This window comes from Hyaena hyaena, unplaced genomic scaffold (assembly GCF_003009895.1).
Source record: "Hyaena hyaena isolate Hyena2069 unplaced genomic scaffold, ASM300989v1 scaffold_142, whole genome shotgun sequence".
In the NCBI taxonomy this organism is placed as follows: domain Eukaryota; kingdom Metazoa; phylum Chordata; class Mammalia; order Carnivora; family Hyaenidae; genus Hyaena; species Hyaena hyaena.
In genome coordinates, this window is record NW_024080774.1 from 734,019 (window position 1) to 753,678 (window position 19,660).

Here is a 19,660-nt window from a genome sequence, read left to right on the forward strand (position 1 = left end):
TTGCTATCAAACGGCATATTACAGGAAAAAGAAATTACACTTACTTTTATTACTCAAGAAGTTAGAATTACTATTCCAGGAGTACTTAATTCCTTATGAATAAAGTTCTAAAAGGAAAAAAAATGTATATATATTGCTATTTAAAGCAAGGACTATATACTTTAATGACATCTCTAAATTTGCACTGAACTATGCAGCTGACTACATTCTTTCACACACATTAGCTCTCTGTGAGATTCTTGCAGAAAACCTGATGTTAGCAGTAGCCCTTCATAGGAGATTTGGCTAAAGGTCCTGCACAAAAATGATCTTGTAGAGAATGAAGCGTTCACTGGTCAATCCAGATCCCAAAGTCTTCTAATGCAAAATTTTATGGCCTTTCATATGGCATTTTAATCGACAGAGAACTTCTCTTGTGGAAAACACCGAGACCAAATTATCTCTGTCATTGTAAAAACTGTCTTATAATTTTCAGTCTCCTAAAATGTTTATCTGAATTAACTATAGAGCATGATGCCTGGTTTACCTATATTCTAAGACTAAAAGTACAACGATGTGACGTAATGGTTTTGTAGTTGGTTATATTTGCAATCTATTTTATAATCAAATCACCAATTTTTCCATCCTTGCTATGTACTGGGTCTTCAGAAATCTAGGCTGCTATGGGCATGTTTGCCTAACTAGAGACATGCACATAACACAAGGGACAGAAACCTGCGGGGACAGTCAGGATAGTGCGTGAATAATCTGTGTATAAAATGCCCAACTGAGGGAGCATTGTTATTTTGCTATTTCAGGGTCCGCCATATTTTCTGCATTGCCCCAGTGGCCTCGGTGGATGGATCACATTCTCCGTGTGTTTGAGTAGGAGAGCAGGTTGGTATAAGAGGTTACTTTGAAGTCCTGTCTCAATGGTATGGTCAGGGTCTAAAGACAAAGGACTGAAATGGAAGAGCTCCTTTTAAAGTTCATTCCAGTGTCCTGCTTGATGTTAGACATTATAACCCATCATAATGAAACAGAACTCAGAGCCAGTGACTCAAAAATCCCTGCACGCCAATGCTGAAGATGACTCAGCTACTCGCTTGTATCACGCCCTCAGACAAGCCATCCGTTATTTCTGAGCGCTATTTCTGAAGATCATGCAGAAAGCATCCTGGCATTGCATTTATGCACATCGATATGCTCTTCTTGGCACTTTCTTGTTCTCTCTTACAAAAGCTTTTGGCTAGCCCATCTTTCTTGGGCTGGGGTGTGATGCCAGCTTCCACCGGTGAACTGAAATCCCCACAGTAGACTTTTGGACACTGCACTAAGGACCTTGAACCCAAGAAAGATGGCAGAGGAGTCACAAAAACCTAGGTTTCACACGCTCATCAGATCATTACTTTGACGAGTGCCCTGAGCTTCTTCAATCCTAAAAAATATGCAGAAATAAAGCAGTGGTACCTGTATGAACAGAAGAAATTCAGGCTATTGGCTGCTCTCCTTGAGGCCATTTTCCAATGGAGTTAGCTCCTCAGCCTGGCCTAGTGTGCTCCCCTTTAACCTGGATACCAGGTTACCTATGAGAGATCCATAATGGCCTCTTAGCCAAATCCACACAAACAGTGTCGGCTTCTACTAGTTGTGGCCACTGGGACAGAGGATCACACCTCTCCCAAAACTTGTCCTTCTTCGCCCACCAGCTCTAATCAAATGCCATGTTATATCTTTCCTACATCTTGAAAGCACTCAGATCTTTCCTGTTCTATAGTTACGCTAAATAGTTCCCAGCCTGGAACTATGTGCTGGAACTATGTTGGCCACATGTGCTTTTATAGAATGCTTAGCATCTGAACATCATTGTCATGTTTAAAGTCTAGCTGCCCTTGCCCCCACCTTCCCAGTCCACGCCGCAGGATGTCCCACTGGCCACAGGCACAGTCCAAACACTTTAACATGATGCTCTGTTCAATCTTCGGGTCTCACTTCACCCCACAGTCTGGAGACCAACTGTGCAACCCCTCAGTGCTACACAACCCTGATTGTGTGATACAGCACCAGTGGCAACTGCCTCAAACAGAAATGCCAGCTCACCCCCAATTATAGTAAGTAAAACTTCAGAGCGAATCCTGGTCATTACTTTGTGTTTTTTTTTTTTTTTTGTCATCTGCATTTTGAAATGTTTTTCTTTTTTTAAAAATTTTTAATGTTTATTTTTGAGAGAAGAGAGACAAAGCATGAATGGGAAAGGGGCAGAGAGAGGAGGAGACAGAATCCTCTGAGCTGTCAGCACAGAGCCTGATGCAGGGCTTGAACTCATGAACCGTGAGATCATGATCTGAGTTGAAGTTGGAGGCTTGACAGACTGAGCCTCCCAGGAGCCCCTGAAATGTGTTTTTATCAATGAATACACATTTTTTTTTGGATGACAAAGAAGGTTAAAAATTGCTGAGCTACGGGCTCATTTACAATTGAACTTTCCTGTTGACTTCTGCTAATTTCTGCTTTCCAGCTCAGTTCCTTATTGGCTATAGGGGAAAAGCCCCAATTCCCAGTGGGCTGGTTTCGAGAATGAGCCACACGGACTCTTACTGTGAGCCCTAGGCTACCTCTCCCAGATGCACTCAATTTCTACTTTCTCTTGCCTGAACCTTGATGGATTCCCCTAATCTTCAGGGGCAACCTCCTATCACTGAAGCTACCCAAAAGTCTCTGTTCCACATGCCTCCACATCCTAGGTTTTGCTGTGCTAGAGCTCAATAGAAGTGGGTGTGAGGAGAGGACTTCTCTGCTCTTCAGCTCTTCCTCTCTGTCAGCTTAATTAGAAGGAGTCTAACTACGCATTACTATTATACTTGTATATCATATGTGTGTAAGCATGTGCATGTATATACACATACATATGTATAGTACATATATGTATATATAACATATGTGTGTTATACATGATACACAGGCTACCAACAAATGTATGCTATGTGCAGAAAATACGTACACGCACTGTCATAGGCATACACACAGGTATAATGATGTTTATTATGTATCTGTAAATGTGTGTATATACATGTATACATGTGTGCATAGCACATATATGTAGTATACACAGGATGCATATTTTAATACACACTATATATGAGACACACATATGCACATATAGGTATAATGATGTGTATTATGTACGTGTGTATAGGTATGTATATGCACGTATACATGTGTGCATATCATACATATATATAATATGTGATGCATACAGTATCAGCAAATGTATACTACATATATAACATACACATGCACATGTTATCATATATACACACAAAGCTATAATGGATATTTATGTGTGTGAATATACATGTACACATGCATGTGCACGTATGTTGTATACGTAATAGAGATACAACCAGTATGTATTTGTGACAAATATATATACTATATGTGCACGCATACATATATGTTGTATAAATACACATACCGCCAATATGTATTTGTGATATATATTATCATACACACGCACACACACATAGGTATAATGGATGTGTACCACACAAGCGTGTGTGCACACACAAATAGATATGTGTGTATTGGCCACATCCTTGCTGGGGAGCAAATGATATTTTTAAGTTGTCTTCTTCCCTGAGTGCCCTAAGAAAAGGATAAGATAAGCAGTCAGTCTGAAATTGGGGTGGGGAAAAATGTCATTGGTGAACCCATAAAGTTTAGGACCAGTGCTCTTTGCAGCCAACTGTCACTACGTCAAACACAGAGTTTGCAATATCTCTGCTAAATGAGGGGCTTTATTTTCTGATCAAACGTCTATTAAAGTTTGTCCGTTTTTTCAAAACCAATGTCAGGAACGACTAACCACAAGAACTGACTCGTGAGAATTTGTGCACTATTGAATAGACAAGAAAACGTTTTTAAGGAGAAAAATAAAAGTAGATGATGCTACGTGTGTTTGTTTTTCATACACTTTGAAAATAGGCAAAAAACTGGAAAGCACGTTGAGGCGTGAAGCAACGTGCAGTGTCAGACTGTGCACAAAATTCCCTTGCGGGTGCACCGTGCATGATGCACGGAGCAGGGAGAAGGTTCACCTGGTGCCTGTGTCCCATGTGATGGGGGTCACAGCTTATCAGGTGTCACTGAGGAAGGACAAGGCACCTGCAGACAGCATACTTGTCACGGAGAAATGTCACCGACTGGGGAAAGTACACTGCAGGAAGAACAAAGTTGGACCATGTGGCAAAGTGGCGTTCTCACATGAAGAACAGAACTGTAAATAAATTAGAAAGCGGCGGCAAGGTCACAGAACAGAAAGGAGGCCCCACGGAAAACAGCTTTTCCTTGTAAAGAATTCATTACCCTGAAGGGAATTAAATAGAGGTACTTTAGTTTAGACAGAGAAATATTTCATGTGAAAATGTCGGTGACAAAACAAAGTGATATTAAAAAGGAAATGGTGTGAATCAGTGTGCCCATTGTCAGCGATCCTTTTTTCCGTGAATAATATTCTATTATGTGTATTAAGTACTAAGCATGCCAAGTGCAAGACGATGGGTCACCAGGATAAAACGACATGGACCCAACTATCCAGAGCGGCGTGGAGCACAGCTAGGTGACAAGTCAGTACAAATCCCATGCAGATTTGGGGGGAGGGATGTCCATCAATGCAGCGCCCCTAAATCACTCTCCAAGTGCCACCACACACACGTATCAAAGGCATCCGTCCAAGTCGCGCACAGGTTTGGCCGTGACGGTGGTGGTCCAACCATGTCCCTCCCTGCGGGTGAAACCACTTATGTCCACACCAGGATCAAGAGAACCACTTTGTGGAGCGCAGCAGGGACGCTTTCTCACATGCAGAGGTGCCCCAGAAACGGTGTCTGCCCCCACGCTCACCTGGAAACCACTGATCTCTCTACTATCCCCACAGTTTTGCCTTTTCCAGAATGTCATCGAGTTGGAATCACACAGTATGTAGCCTTTTCAAGGTTAGGTCTTTCCACTAAGTAATACGCACAAGTTCCGAACCTTTAGGTCTTTTCTTGGTGTGACAGCTCATTTCTTTTCAGTGCTAAATAATACACCATTGGTCTGGATATGCCACTGTTTATTTATCCATCCACCTACTAAAGGAAATCTTGGTTGCTTCCAAGTTTGGGCAGTTATGAATAAAGCTGCTGTATGTATTTGTGTGCAGGTTTATGCCTAGACTTAAGTTTTCAGTTCCTTTGAGTAGCACAATTGCTAGATCACATATTAAGGCTGTCGTTCTGTAAGAAACCAACTGTCTTCCAAAGCAGCTGCGCCATCTTGCATGCCCACCAGCAGTGAGTGAGACCATTCCTGTCGCTCTGCCTCCCACCCCCACCCCCAGCATTTGGTGTAGTCAGTGTTTTGGATTTCACCACCTCTAACAGTCGTGCAGTGGTATCTCATGATGGTTTTAATTTGCATGTCCCTGATGATGTAAGACACAGAGCATCTTTTCATAGGCATGTTTGCCATGTGTATTCTACCAGTTTGAACTAAAGATCAGTTTGATGAAGATTCCTTGCAGCATAACAGAAATATCTGGGTAGAGGTGAAAGATACGCAGCTGTGTTTCCAATCGCAAAACTCTGTTCCCCTTACAACTTAAAGTTGATTGGGATTGGGGAGCACGTGGACCTTCTGCCCAGAGAAGGACATCAATAAAATCAGACACCACCTTGGAGAAGCTGTCCCCACCTGCGCGGGGTGGGGGAAGTACCACAGCTTAACGCGGCTAGCATAGGGTCTTCTCTTGACACCCTGGACAAGGACAAACCAAAAGCCCCAGTGTGTCACCAATACTACCACCAATTTATTAAGCTCCATCTGAAATCTTGACCATAGCACAACATACAGGTCTATGAAATCTGAAAGAATATCTGTGGTTACTGTGAGGAACCAGTTATCTAGGAAGAAGAAGCCGCACCTCTACTGGAATCTCATCAAAAGGCTGAAGAAACCAATCCTCAAGTCTTCCCTCACCGTACACTCCCTACACTAAGCCATTTTAAAAAGTGATTCCAGGGGTGCCTAGGTGGGTCAGTCGGTCGACGGTCTGACTTTGGCTCAGGTCATGACCTCACGGTTCGTGGGTTCGAGCCCCACATCGGGCTGTGGGCTAATAGCTCAGAGCCTGGAGCCTGCTTCAGATTCTGTGTCTCCCTCTCTCTCTGTCCCTCCCCCAGTCATCCTCTGTCTCTCTCTCTCTCTCTCTCTCTCAAAAGTGAACATCAAAAAAAATTAAGTGATTGCAATAAGTTCTCCATCACACAAAGGTATACACACTATTAACATGACTAGAATAGCAGGCAGGTCTCAAGGAGACACTTCTCAAAATTAATTTAATATACTGATTTCCTCATCATTTTGAAATCTAGAATTGGTCATGTCATGGCTATTAGTGTGCAGATTTTATTGAAAAAAATGATTTACTCCTGGGAAGGGTAATTCAATTGCTTGTATAAAAGCCAAAATGTGACTTATTTTTTTAATGTTTCTTTATTTTGAGAGAGAGAGAGAGTGAAGGAGGGGCAGAGAGAGAGAAAGAGAGACAATCCCAAGCAGGCTCCACACTGTCAGCACAGAGCCGAATTGGGGACTCCGTCTCACAAACTGTGAGATCATGACCTGAGTCGAAATCAAGAGTTGGACGCTTATTGACTGAGCCACGCAGGTGCTCCCAAAATGGGACTTTTTAGAAAATCATCTCAGAAATGTTTTCTGGAAAACTAGAAGTGAACAATGTCAGAGCCACCTACTTCTAAAATACGCCATTTATTGTAGATTCAAAACTATGAAAAAGAAGAACTAAAGTATAAAATAGTGGAACAAACAGTATTCACAAGAAATGTACTCTACAATTACACAACTGTTCTCCCAGTGCAGCTCACATATAATATATTCTTGTTAAAAAAAAAAAAATACTGCTGTACGGGGCACCTGGCTGGCTCAGTCAGTGGAGCACACGACTCTTGATCCCAGGGTCATGAGGTCAAGCCCCACAGTAGAACCTACTTAAAAAATAATTTTAAAAAATATAATTGCTGATATTACATTTTTAAGTCACAACTGTCTTTTAAAAAAGAGAAACAGAATCAGCATTATCCCAGTCACATGAAACAGTTACCGTCCCTGGTAAATTGTGAAGTGGAGGGTGCCTGGGTGGCTTAGTCTGTTAGGCGTCCAACTTCGGCTCAAGTCATGATCTCACAGTTTTTGAGTTTGAGCCCCTGCTTCAGATTCTGTGTCTCCCCCTCTCCCTGCACCTCCCATGCTCATGCTCTGTCTTTGTCTCTCAACAATAAATAAACACATTTTAAAAAATTGTTTAAATAAAAAAAATGTGAAGTGGATTATTTGCAAGATTTTCTTACAAGGGTATGGTGGAGACCAGGAGATATCGACTCCCTCCTTCAAGACCAAAGACAAAGAAAAGATCTCTGAAGAAAGAGTAAGTCGCTCAGTCAACTGTGCTAAGCTCAGGGAAATTTTTCTCTAAGATGTGGTTTCCTGGTAGCTATATGGTTTGCAAACCTTATTAGTTACAAGCACTGTTGATGAACAGTCAAGTCAAAGAACTTGGTGTGAGGTGGGGTTCCCAGGACCATGAGGCCGCCGATGCTTCCTATGTCACGTGCTGGTTTGAGATCCGAAAGGAAGAGTTTCATTCGTCTTGTGAACAGGTGAAAGCACAGAGCAGAATACGTCAGTGATGTATGGATGATACCAAGATTAAAGGGATAGATTTATCCTTGGAGAAACACCCCCAAAGCGATCTGTAAACATTACGGACTGTAAAGCACAGAAGCTGGTGTGGTCATAAACCTTCTCTAGTCCCATGACAGCTGCATGACTTTATCAATCTGCGCATTATGCCGATAGAGAGATGACACTGCTTGTGATTAGTAAGCAAAGCTGGTGTGTAGGGGCCATCTGGCACTTTACGGATAGGCACAATTGAACTCCGCCAGGTGGTTTATACTCCTGTGAACACACACAAATCGGTAACTGCTTGGTATTACAAAAAGCACCTTCCTGTTCAGAAGGCCAGCTCCATCTATCACTGCTCTTTTCCTTTACCATGTGGGTGATGCGGTGGCTCAGAAATGGCTACTTCTGTGTAAGTAAAGCATGTGGACAGTCTAACTTGGGAAAGTGGAGAGTCCTTATGCTCTGGAGATGGCAGCCAAAGTGCCTCCCTGGAAACCAGGGTCACAGCTAAGACCTACGAAGCAGGTGACCGGGATCAGCAATGCACTTTATTATGTGTGTAGGCTGTCATATTCGTCCAGACAATCAGGCAGAACTTTCTAGGAGTACTGAAGCCCTTTGCATTCAGTCGTCCTTGGTTGACCTCATAATCACATTAGTCCAGAAAGTGTATCCACGAAGCTTTGGCCATTCCCACATTGAAATGCATTCCCCACTGCTCAGACTAAGTCAGAGCGAACTTTGACGAGCACAACTATTTAAGGACAGGGTCATGAAAACATATTGGTCACTTTGAGCAAAACCAGATTTTGATAAGCTCTCTCTACCTCCCTCATTCTTTTTGTCACCTTTAGAAGGGAGTTGATTCTCTCTGAACACTGAATGAGTTGAAGTGCTTTGCTCATGGGAAAGTCCTGGTCTCCGTGATGTTTCATTGCAGATCTTCATGTCAGCCTAAATAAATATCACTGCTCCCTGACTATGTGTTACCTCCAAAGGTATTCTGTAAATCCAGTAAGGGTTAATTTCTTTGCCGACCTCCTGGGATGCAAATCTAGGTAGGACATGGTTTCTGCTCTAGACCAGAAAAAGGCTGGGCAAAACAATGATTCTTGTATCCTAATAAAGGAAATGTGCATGGTGCACTCAGAAATACAGAGAAGGGACACCCAGCACATCTTGGGAGAATCAGAAAAACAGTTGGATTAAGTGTTTCATTTAATTGTCCTCTTTCCTCAGAAAATGGGGAAATTTGTTGACCTCTCTTAAATTAGACAACTACAAGAGTATACATTTCTTGGACTCTAAATCCCAGCAAGAGTTACACTACTCTTTTTCAAATAACACAAGCCCACCGTTCACTGAGGACCCACTTTGCACAGTCATAGCACCTTTCCAATATCAACCGTGTAACCATTCAAACTTTAAAATCGAGGAAAGTGTCACTATATTTTGCAAAGGTTTTTTTTTGGAGATTTGTAAAAGAAGAAATCTCAGATACATCAAAATCAATCTCTGACTGATACTCTATGCTCATGGATTGGAAGAACAAATATTGTTAAAAAGTCTATACTATCCAAACCAATCTACAGATTTAATGCAATCTCTATCAAAAAATACCAACAGCATTTTTCACAGAACTAAAACAATCCTAAACTTTGTATGGAACCACAAAAGACCCGAATAGTGACAGCAATCTTCAAAAAGCAAAGCAAAACTGGAGGCACACAATTCCAGATTTCAAGTTTTATTACAAAGCGGCCATCGTTAAGACAGTGTGGTACTGGCACAAATATAGACACACAGATCAACACAACAGAATAAAAAACCACAATTACACAGTCAACTAATCTTTGACAAAGGAAGCAAGAATATGCAATGGGAAAAAGACAGTCTTCAACAAATGGTGATGGGAAAACTGGACAGCAACGTGCCAAAGAATTAACTGAACTGCTTTCTACAACATACACAAATATAAACTCAAAGTGGATTAAAGACCTAAATGTGAGATCTGAAACCATCAAAATTCTAGAAGAGAGTGCAGGCAGTAATTTTTCTGAAACCGGCTATAACAAGATTCTTCTAGATATGCCGCCAGAGGCAAGGGAAACAAAAGCAAAATCAACTATTGGTGCTGCATCAAAATAAAGAGCTCCTGCACAGCGAAGGAAATAATCAACAAAACAAAAAGACAACTTGCTGAAAGGGAGAAGATACTTACAAATGATATATCCAATAAAGGGTTAGTATCCAGACTATATAAAGACCTTATACAACTCAACTCCCAAAAAACAAATAATCCAATTGAAAAATTGTCAGAAGACATAAATACTTTTCTAGAGAAGACATCCAGATGACCAACTGACACATGAAAAGATGCTCAACATCACTCATCATCAGGGAAATAAAAATCCAAACCACAATGAGATACCAAATCCAAAATCCAAATACACAAGAAACAGCAAGTGCTGACGAGAATGTGGAGAAAAAGGAACCCTCTTGCCCTGATGGTAGGAATGAAAACTGGCGCAGCCACTGTGGAAGACAGTATGCAGGTTCCTCAGAAACTTAAAAACAGAAATTACCACATGATCCAGTAAATCCACCACTGGGTGGAATTTCCCCAAATAATTTATCCAAATAATAAAAATATACTAATTTGAAAAGATATACGCCCCCTTATGTTTTTAGAAGCATTATTTACAACAGCGAAATTATGGAAGCAGCCCAAGTGTCCGTCAACAGACGCATGGATAAAGAAGTGATGGTACATGTATGCAATGGAATATTACTCAGCAGTAAAAAAGAATGAAATCTTGCCATTTGCAACAACATGGATAGAGCTAGATAGTGAAGGCTAAGACAAATAAGTCAGAGAAAGACAAATACTGTATTATTTCACTCATGTGGAATTTAGGAGACTAAACAAAGAAAAAGGAGACAAACAAAACACCAGACTTGTAACTATGGAGAGCAAACAGGTGGTTAGCAGGGAGGAGGTGGGGGAGATGGGGCAAACAGGAGACAGAGATGAAGCGTACACTCACCACGATGCGCGCTGAGTAATGTACAGAATGGCTGAATCACTACACCTGAAACTATTGTAACACTGTATGATAACTATACTGGCCTTAAAAAAAATTAAATCTCTGACTTTCACCCATAATCACACACAAACAAAAGTGAGAACACTTCAGGGTCCCATGGTGAACCGCACCAGATCTTTGGGATATCACACAATTCCTGGACTCCACAAGCGGACACCCATTACTGCCGAGTGATGTGACCTTCTAGCGTCCTTGGTTTCACTCTGAGACCTGTGATCTCCCTAGCCCTGCACTTCAGATTCAGTCACCCTGGAACAGCATGCCCGATGATGAGGCGGTATCCTGCCTGTTAGCACAGCAAAATGCCCATATCCACGGATTTCTGTGTGTGCTGAATACAGACTCCTTGTGTATCCTTTACAACCCAGACTACTGGCTGAAAATTATCTTAGCTACATATATATGTATATACATATATATATATATATATCCCTAAATCTAATTTTCTAAGTAACAAAGGACAGTATTCACAGGAAGCTGCTCTCAGCAATTATAAATGATGTTTCTACAACTGTTTTCTACGTAAATCAGTCTGTGGGATGAGACCTCAGCGTTGCAAAACTTTGTTGGCTTACCTGGAAACAGTGCGTGTTTTTATTTTAAAGAGTTCTTTTCATCACAGAAAAATTAAGAAATTCTCTCAGCTTAAGAATCTCAAGAAACATCCTGCTTACTCACAAGATGTTCAACAGGACTCCAAAGCAATCCCATACACTACTCCTTTTAGAAGGAAAATAGCCTCCCCAAACCTCATTTCCTCATCAGCAGGCGACTACATAATCCATATAACCTATGTAATTTACCATCCCAACAAGGACTCTTGAGAGTGAAAGGGGGTGGGTCACCAGGTAGGACACTGGATAGCACGGGTCAACTGGGGCTGTCCTTCATGAACAGACAGTCACCTCTCACGTCAGAAGGAAGCTCGTTGGTTCAATCCCGCCACTTGTACCCCCTCAACACATACTAAAATCATTCTGGAGGATACACACTAACATATATATACACCTGCAGGCTCATACACGCACTTACATGTACCAATACATATGCACGCACATGTACACATACTTAGATGCTTAGGCCCTACACCAGACCAAGTAAATACGATTTCTGAAAAACGGACTAAATCTTGAACTACGACCATTATTAGAAGCTGCCCCAAATGATACAAACATGTAGCAGCGTTGAGCACTTGTGGACTGGATACCAGCTCCTACACCCTGGGATCTCAACTCCCCAGAATGAGTTTACAGCATCTGCTGTCATCAACATTTTACAACTGCAGACTACTCTCGTTTCTAGAACACAAAATATTCAATGTCAGTAAGACACTAACATTTATTGATGAAGGGTTTATAGTTCACAAAACACTTTCTCAGCATCTTTTTCCCCCCTCATATTAACCTTGCGAGAAAGTCAGATGGGCTATTATTATTAGGGACTTTCTGCAGATGAGGAAACTGAGGCTAATAAAATCCAATACACAGGTTATCTTATACGATGAGCATATGGGATAATCAAGCCTGGGTCCCGATTCTCAGGACAGCAGATGGGAGTGGGAATGAAGGATGCCTACCACAGGCCTGAACCCCACCTGTATTGCTATCAGCTCCAGGAGCTGGGACAAGTTACGTAACTCCTCTGTACGCTACCTCCAACATCAGAGTCATACTGGGCACCACTCGGAGTGCCGGCCTACGTACCGCGTGACATTCTACATGGCAGGCCTTAGTGCTGTGCCCAATAAATATTACTAGTAGTAGTATGGCTACTACACTCCTTCTCCTCTCATCCCTCCCCTGCTTTTACTGCCATAATTACTACCAAGACTGGAGCTAATAATAATAATCCCTGCGATCGGCAGAGTAAATGGTCCTTTAAACAGACAAACTTAATTATAATAAAAGCCTCTGAGCTACTCTTTACCCTCTTCCCACACACTCTGCCAACCCAACAGGAAGCGTGAGTGATCTTCCAAGATGACGCTATGAAACCAGACACCCCAGAAGTGCCAAAGCCGAAGTCTGGCCATCTCTGTGGGCCACAGCCAAGGTCAGGAGACCACAGGCAGGTGCTAAGCTGGGTGAGAAACCTCAGTGACCAGCAGCCTTGGAGAACGCCGCTCCCAGGTGCTTTCCAGAAAGCACGGAGAGCCACCACATGGGGGGCACTGGGCTGGGATGCCCGACCGCCGCACCTCCAGCCCTGATGCGGTGTTGAAAGCAAGGCCCCAAGCGTGCTGGAGAGGCCGCCGCCGAGGCCGGAGCACGGTCGTCGTTGGCGTGAGGGTGCCGCCATGGCCACCCCAGGGCTACCGCGCCGCAGGCAACCCTCCGGAGCCCACCCCGTGGAGGGGCAGTGCCACGTGTGGCTGCCACCACCGAGTCCGCCCCCAACTGCCCGGGCCCTTCCCACGGATCCCACACAAACATCCCACAGAAGTGCAGACTTCCCAGTGAACAAGACGGGCCCAAAGCACAGTCCCAAAGCCCCCCACACATTCCAACAAGCCTAGGCAACTGGGAAACGGTGAAGAAGATACATTCCGAGGGATGTCCTATTCTTTTACGAATTCCTACGAGTTTATTTCTTTGGAAAGTTCTAGAAGCTACAAAACATGTTTGACAGTCCACCTTCCAACAGAGCGCTTGCAATATGAGGCTGAAGGAGGAAACAAAGTGATTACAGATCATGTTCTAGGCATGTCATCTTTGCTTTGCAGATGAAATATGGTATGCCGCATGAGCTCAAAGATGTGAACACTTTAGTAATTCCAGATCTACAAATTGCAAGAAAAACAAATTAGATTTTAAAATGTATTCATTCCAAGGAACTAGCCTCCTTCAGGATATATTTTTCCTCTGAAGACAGAAAAGGTATCCTAAATGACTGCATTTCCATTTTCACCATTTAAATTCATCCTCATTGTAATTCATGTTTTTCAACATATTTAAAACACCAAGAATAATGAAAACCTTCTTGATAGATAATAAACTAAAGTATTAGTTTGACCTAGTAATCTAAATATTTTTAACATTAGTGGTATCATGGTTAGGAATAATAATAAAGTAGTTACTGTCTGACAGCATTCTCTGTTCTTTGCAATATGGGCTCATTTGGATTCAGATATGTTCTATAAACCACTACTTTATAGACTTTTTACTCTGGTGAATTAAATGTTTTTAATGTAAATATTTTATGGTTAGGATAATGACAATACAATAATTACACAGTTCTCTCTATGTGACAAATAGTATTGTGTGCTCCTTATGTGTATTAACTCAGCCTCATACACATTCTATAATTTTGGTGTAATCATTGTCCAAAATGTATAGATTAGGAAATGAGGAACAGAGATGTCAAGTAACCTTCCTAAGGGCACACAGCTCCAAGTGGTAGAGCCTGGATTGGAACAGTCAGCATGAACCAGGAAAAATGCTGACTCATCTTAAGCCATATCAATTAAACGTGTAGTCTAGGAGAATTGTGTAGGTAGGTAAATGTATCAATGCATATGCAAATCGAGTGATTTTAAATCGAATGGCTTTGATTTAAACAAATGTCTCCCAATTTTAAAACACAAATACATATGGTCCTTTTCAAAGCACTCACCCAGACGTGTTCAGTATGCCGTGGCGGCCTGGCCTCTCGTCCGAACCGCTAAAGCCCTGCAGGAATAGAGATAACAAGTTAGCGAGCCAGACAAGTCAATCCATCCTGGCACCTAGATCCACCTGGGCTGAGATCAGAACAAGCACTTTTCAGTGGTGCAACCATCATTTGGTCCCACTTCCGCAGTCAGTGGTCAGTAAGCATTCACTAAGCACCTGCTGCAGGCCACTCCCTCCGCTAAATCCTGGGGCTTCTCAAAGGTCTGACGCGGGGCGCCTGAGGGGCTTAGTTGTTAAGCCTATGACTTCGACTCAGGTCATGATCTCACAGTTCAGGAGTTCAAGCCCTGGGTCGGGCTCTGTGCTGACAACTTGAAGCCTGGAGCCTGATTCAGATTCTGTGCCTCCCTCCCTCTACCTCTCTGTCTGCCCCTCCCTGCTCACACTCTCTCTTTCTCTCCCTCAAAACTAAACATTAAAAATAAAAGAATAAAAATAAAATAAAAGGTCTGACCTGAACAGTCAGGTATCCGCAGTCCTAACTGCACCTTGACTATGACACAGCCCAACTAGCACATTTTCTTTTTTTTTTAAGTTTATTGTCAAGTTGGTTTCCATGTAACACCCAGTGCTCATCCCCACAAGTGCCCTCCTCCATGCCCGTCTCCCCCCCCCTCCCCCCACCCCCATCAGTCCTCAATTTGTTCTTGGCATTCAAGAGTCTCTCATAGTTTGCCTCGCTCCCTCTCCCCAACTATTTTTCCCCTTCTTCTCCTCCACGCTTTTACATGGACCTGAGCCCAAGGACTGGGCTGGGCGGGGGGCTCTATCACCCTGTGCCATCTCCCATCCAGGACTCGGTCTTCTGTCTTAGACTGGCCAGCTGTCATCTCTCTCCATCACTAGAGTGCAGTCTGCTTGTCTCATCCATGATTACGTCCACACACAGCAGTCCATCAATAGCACTGATCGAATACATTCATGGATTACAGAGACAATTCATAACCTCTAAATGCAAGCATGTGCAATGAAACACTTGAAGGTATGAGCTCTAAGGGGTGTGTTTAAACAAACCTGCTATATTATACACACCCTTGTCTTTATGCACTTAAACTTCTAGCATCAAGGCTCATGGCAGGTCAGAATTTATAAATTCATTGGAACCTAAGCTCAAACAGTTTGGTTACTAAAGTTTGTGGGGAGAGGTTACTTAGGTGGTTTAAAAAAAAACAAAAACAAAAAAAAAACAACCCTAGCAGCTAATTAAACATCGATACTTAATCTCTGTTCTGTTGTCATTCACAAGCGGGCACTATTATGTGCTAACATCATCTTCACCTGATACGATACTAGAAGCCATATATGTGAAAAGGAGTCTTACATACGTTTAATTGTATTCATTCACTATAGAATCATTTAAATTACTGTCAGTTATTTAGCTAGGTTTTCTCATATTAATGGCCATTTATACAACACTTTGTATTAAAATCTGAGATAGAAGGGGCACCTGGGTGGCTCAGTCGGTTAAGCATCTGACTTCGGCTCAGGTCATGAGCTCACGGTTTGTAGGTTCGAGCCCCGCATCAGGCTCTTTGCTGACAGCTAGCTCAGAGCCTGGAGCCTGTTTCAGATTCTGTGTCTCCTTCTCTCTCTCTGACCCTTCACTGTCTCTATTTCTCTCTCAAAAATAAATAAAACTTTAAAAAAAATCTGAGACAGAAATATCTAGGAAGTAAATTAGACACACATATGTGTGATATATACATCACACCTTAATTTTACAGGTGTAGTCACCATTTCGCTTCTCTAAATCTGTAGTCTTTGAATTTTCTATAATGAATATGTGCTTCTTTAGAAATAAGGAAAAATATTTTATTCTAAATCCTTAACTATTTTATTCTCAACGAAATGCTAACAGGATTACAAAGAACTGACATCTGTTTTGTAAAAGAATTATTCCCCCTTGAGTGCACACATGCAGTTTTACAGCCTGTTTTCAGGTCCTAGATATTACTTTTATATTAGCTCTATGAAAGCTATTGATTAATTATACTAGCTAATATAGAAATTATCTTATGCCTATTTTTTATTTTTTAAAGCATTTATGTACGTAAGTAAGTAATCTCTGCACTCCCAACAAAGGGCTACTCTTCTGACTGAGCCAACAAGGTACCTATCTTCTAATTATTTTTTACAGTTAACTTTCTTCACTTAAAAAAAAAAAATCATAAGCTGGACTTAATAAAGTAGTGGCTACGTGGCACCCCAATGACATTTTAAATAAAAATAAACATTAAGGGGCACCTGGGTAGCTCAGCTGGCTTAGCATCTGACTCTTGATTTTGGCTCCGGTCAAAATCCCAGGATCGTGGGATGAAGCCACGTGTTGAGTTCTACACTGAGCATGGAGTCTGCCTGGGATTCTCTCTCCCCCCTCCCTTTACGTCTCCCCTGCTCATGCTTACACCCACAATAGATGTGTCCACTTTCTCTCTCGCTCGCTCAAATAAAAAGGAAAAGAAAAATTCACCAGCATCAGAATACAGACACAGCTACGAAGTACAGGAGGAAAATAGAGAAAAAAAGTAAATGAACATTAAAACCAGTCTAAAGAAGTAACTATATAGCCATGTGACTTTTATTCATGACAGAATCTAGTTCATCTACATTTCAATTCAGTAAGTACCCTGCAGGCTTCCGCTGAGGAAGGCAAGAGATGAGAAGGACAAAAATGACCACCAGTAATCTAACTGGACTGCTTTCCGATGTTTACGTAGTTAATTTTGTATCAAGATTTCAGTCCTGACTCTGGTAAGCAACAACAGTAGGCCTTTGGATGCAGCACACAGAGGATTAAAAAGAGAGAGAGAAAAAACAAAAACAAAAAAACTGCTGTGAACGGTTTCTCACTCCTCTGTGGAGGTGATATGGGGCATAAAATACAGGGAGGGGAGACTCAGCCACTTCCAACTGGACTGAGGCCACATGAAACTGAGCCCTCCTAGGACCCATGCTTCTCGGTGGCATTCACATCCTTCTGGGGTGGGCAATGTCCCCGTCCATCAGCCAGCAGGGGGCAGCCTGAAAGTACTTAGACAAGACACTTCCTGAACATTCCAGGAAGCCTGTTTTTGCACGCAGGTCGGATCCACCTGGCATCAATTTTTGTGGGATTATGCACAGTGTCTTGGAGGATATGCAATCACTCTTCTGAAAGTCACTCATTAACTAAGGGCAAAGATTTATGAGAATCTGCTGTGCTTGTTACTGTCGTTTTAACGGAGTTCCTTGAATAAAATCAAGGATCACAAGTGTTCTCAACTCTTTGACAGCAGCCAACGTATAACCAGGGGGAAAAGGAAACTGTAAGAGGACGGTTTTTGTTCCAACAAAGTATATACTAAAACCAGCCTCTGTAATTTATTAGGTTCCAGTGAAATGGTTGAGAATTTAGCCCTGAGCACAGATGAACCTGGGCTCCTTTCCTTTGCTCTCTTACTGTCCAGGTCATCTGGGAAACGTGTCTCAATGTGTCCGTGAGGCCACTTTGTGTCCTTCTGAGCACTGATTGTGGAGACTGAGATGGGGAATATATGGATAGCAAGGACTCTGGGACACAGTAACTGTTCCCTGACTGTTATGAACTCTTACTGTTTTTAGGCACAGAACACTTAATCAATTACAAGGTACACTTCTGAACAGAGGGGCTCCACATCCAGTCATGTGCACCTTGAGAAATAAAGAAAGTGCATCTCCTGAGGCAGAGGAAAGAAAGACACGCCGATGGGAATCCACAAGAGCCTGGAAATCCAAAGTAGAGGCATGCTGTCTGCAGGCTTTCCCTTCCTAGTGACAATCCCCTAGGCTTCCATCTTTCCCTGGCTTCATATTCTCAGTTTTTTTAATGTTTATTTATTCTTGAGACAGACACAGCGCATGAGCATGGAAGGGTCAGAGAGAGGGAGACACAGAATCTGAAGCAGGCTCCAGGCTCTAAGCTGTCAGCACAGAGCCCAATGTGGGACTTGAACTCACCAACTCTGAGATCATGACCTGAGCTTAACTGACTGAGCCACCCAGGTGCCCTTCCCTGGCTTCATATTCTTAAAAAAATCTTTTATAATGTATATAATGACTTTCACTTTTTCACTCAGTGACCAATAGAATCTTAACTAATGCAGTCAATCTCAGGAATAATTTTTTAAGATGTAATTATTTCATTCTTTGAATTTATAAGTAGGATCCAATAACCAAGACAGTCTGATTTCAGGTGTAGCAAAAAAGGTCTTCTCTCCCATCTTCCTCTAAGATAACATCTGGGAATCCAGAAGAGTATTTTCGAGCAAGGCTTAATTGATGGGCTCCATGCCCAGAAGGACCCACACTTGGATTAACGATCTGCTGTCACCATCCTGAAATTAGTAATGCTTTAATCTTTCAACCTGTGTTTGCTTCTTTAAGATTTTTTCTATTATTTATGGGGTGCCTGGGTAGCTCAGTAAGTTGAGCATCTGACTCTTGGTTTCAACTCAGGTCATGATCTCATGAGGTCAAGCCCCACTTGGGATTCTCTCTCTGCCACTCCCCTGTTTGTGCATTTGCGCGCTCTCTCAAAATACATATTTAAAAAATGCTTTTTTTCTTAAGTAATATCTATACCCAACGTGGGGCTTGAATTTACAACCCCAAGATCAAGAGTCACATGTTCTACCAACTGAACCAAACAGGCACCCCTTTTTTAAATCTTTGTTTAGTTTTGAGGGAGAGAGAGAGCACAAGGGGGGGAGGTGTGGAAAGAGAGGGGGACAAGGGATTTGAAGCAGGCTCCACGCTAACAGCATTGGGCATTACGCAATGTCAACATGAATGATAAAATTCATGCCAGTAATTTAAAATTTTAGGGTTTTTTTTTTTCATTGAGAAAGACATTAAATAGCAAACAATAAAGTCTGTGACAAGTTGAGAGAGACAGACTGTGGAAATATGGACAAGACTTCGAATGGCACTCTGCCCCCTTCTTTTTGAACGAGAATTTTGTATTTTCCTCCTGCACTGGACCCTGTAAATTGTATCAAGTTCTGTCCCTGGGACTTTGTGGCACAGAGATGGAAGTTCTGGTCAAGTAGCAGGCTCTGCGTTGCTCTATGCTGCTATGGTCTGCTTCCCGGTCTGGGGTTCTCTGAGGTGTCCTCTGGCATCGTGGAGCGTTCATTTCAT

General features: G+C 42.2%; 1 long non-coding RNA gene across 1 annotated transcript in view; it reads right to left on the reverse strand.

Annotated features, from left to right (window-relative positions):
* LOC120235979 overlaps positions 1-19,660 on the reverse strand; it is a 139,835-nt gene that overhangs the window by 107,728 nt on the left and 12,447 nt on the right. Inside the window, exon 2 of the long non-coding RNA XR_005529558.1 lies at positions 14,445-14,500. This is a non-coding gene — a long non-coding RNA (uncharacterized LOC120235979). The remainder of the gene's footprint in view (positions 1-14,444; positions 14,501-19,660) is intronic.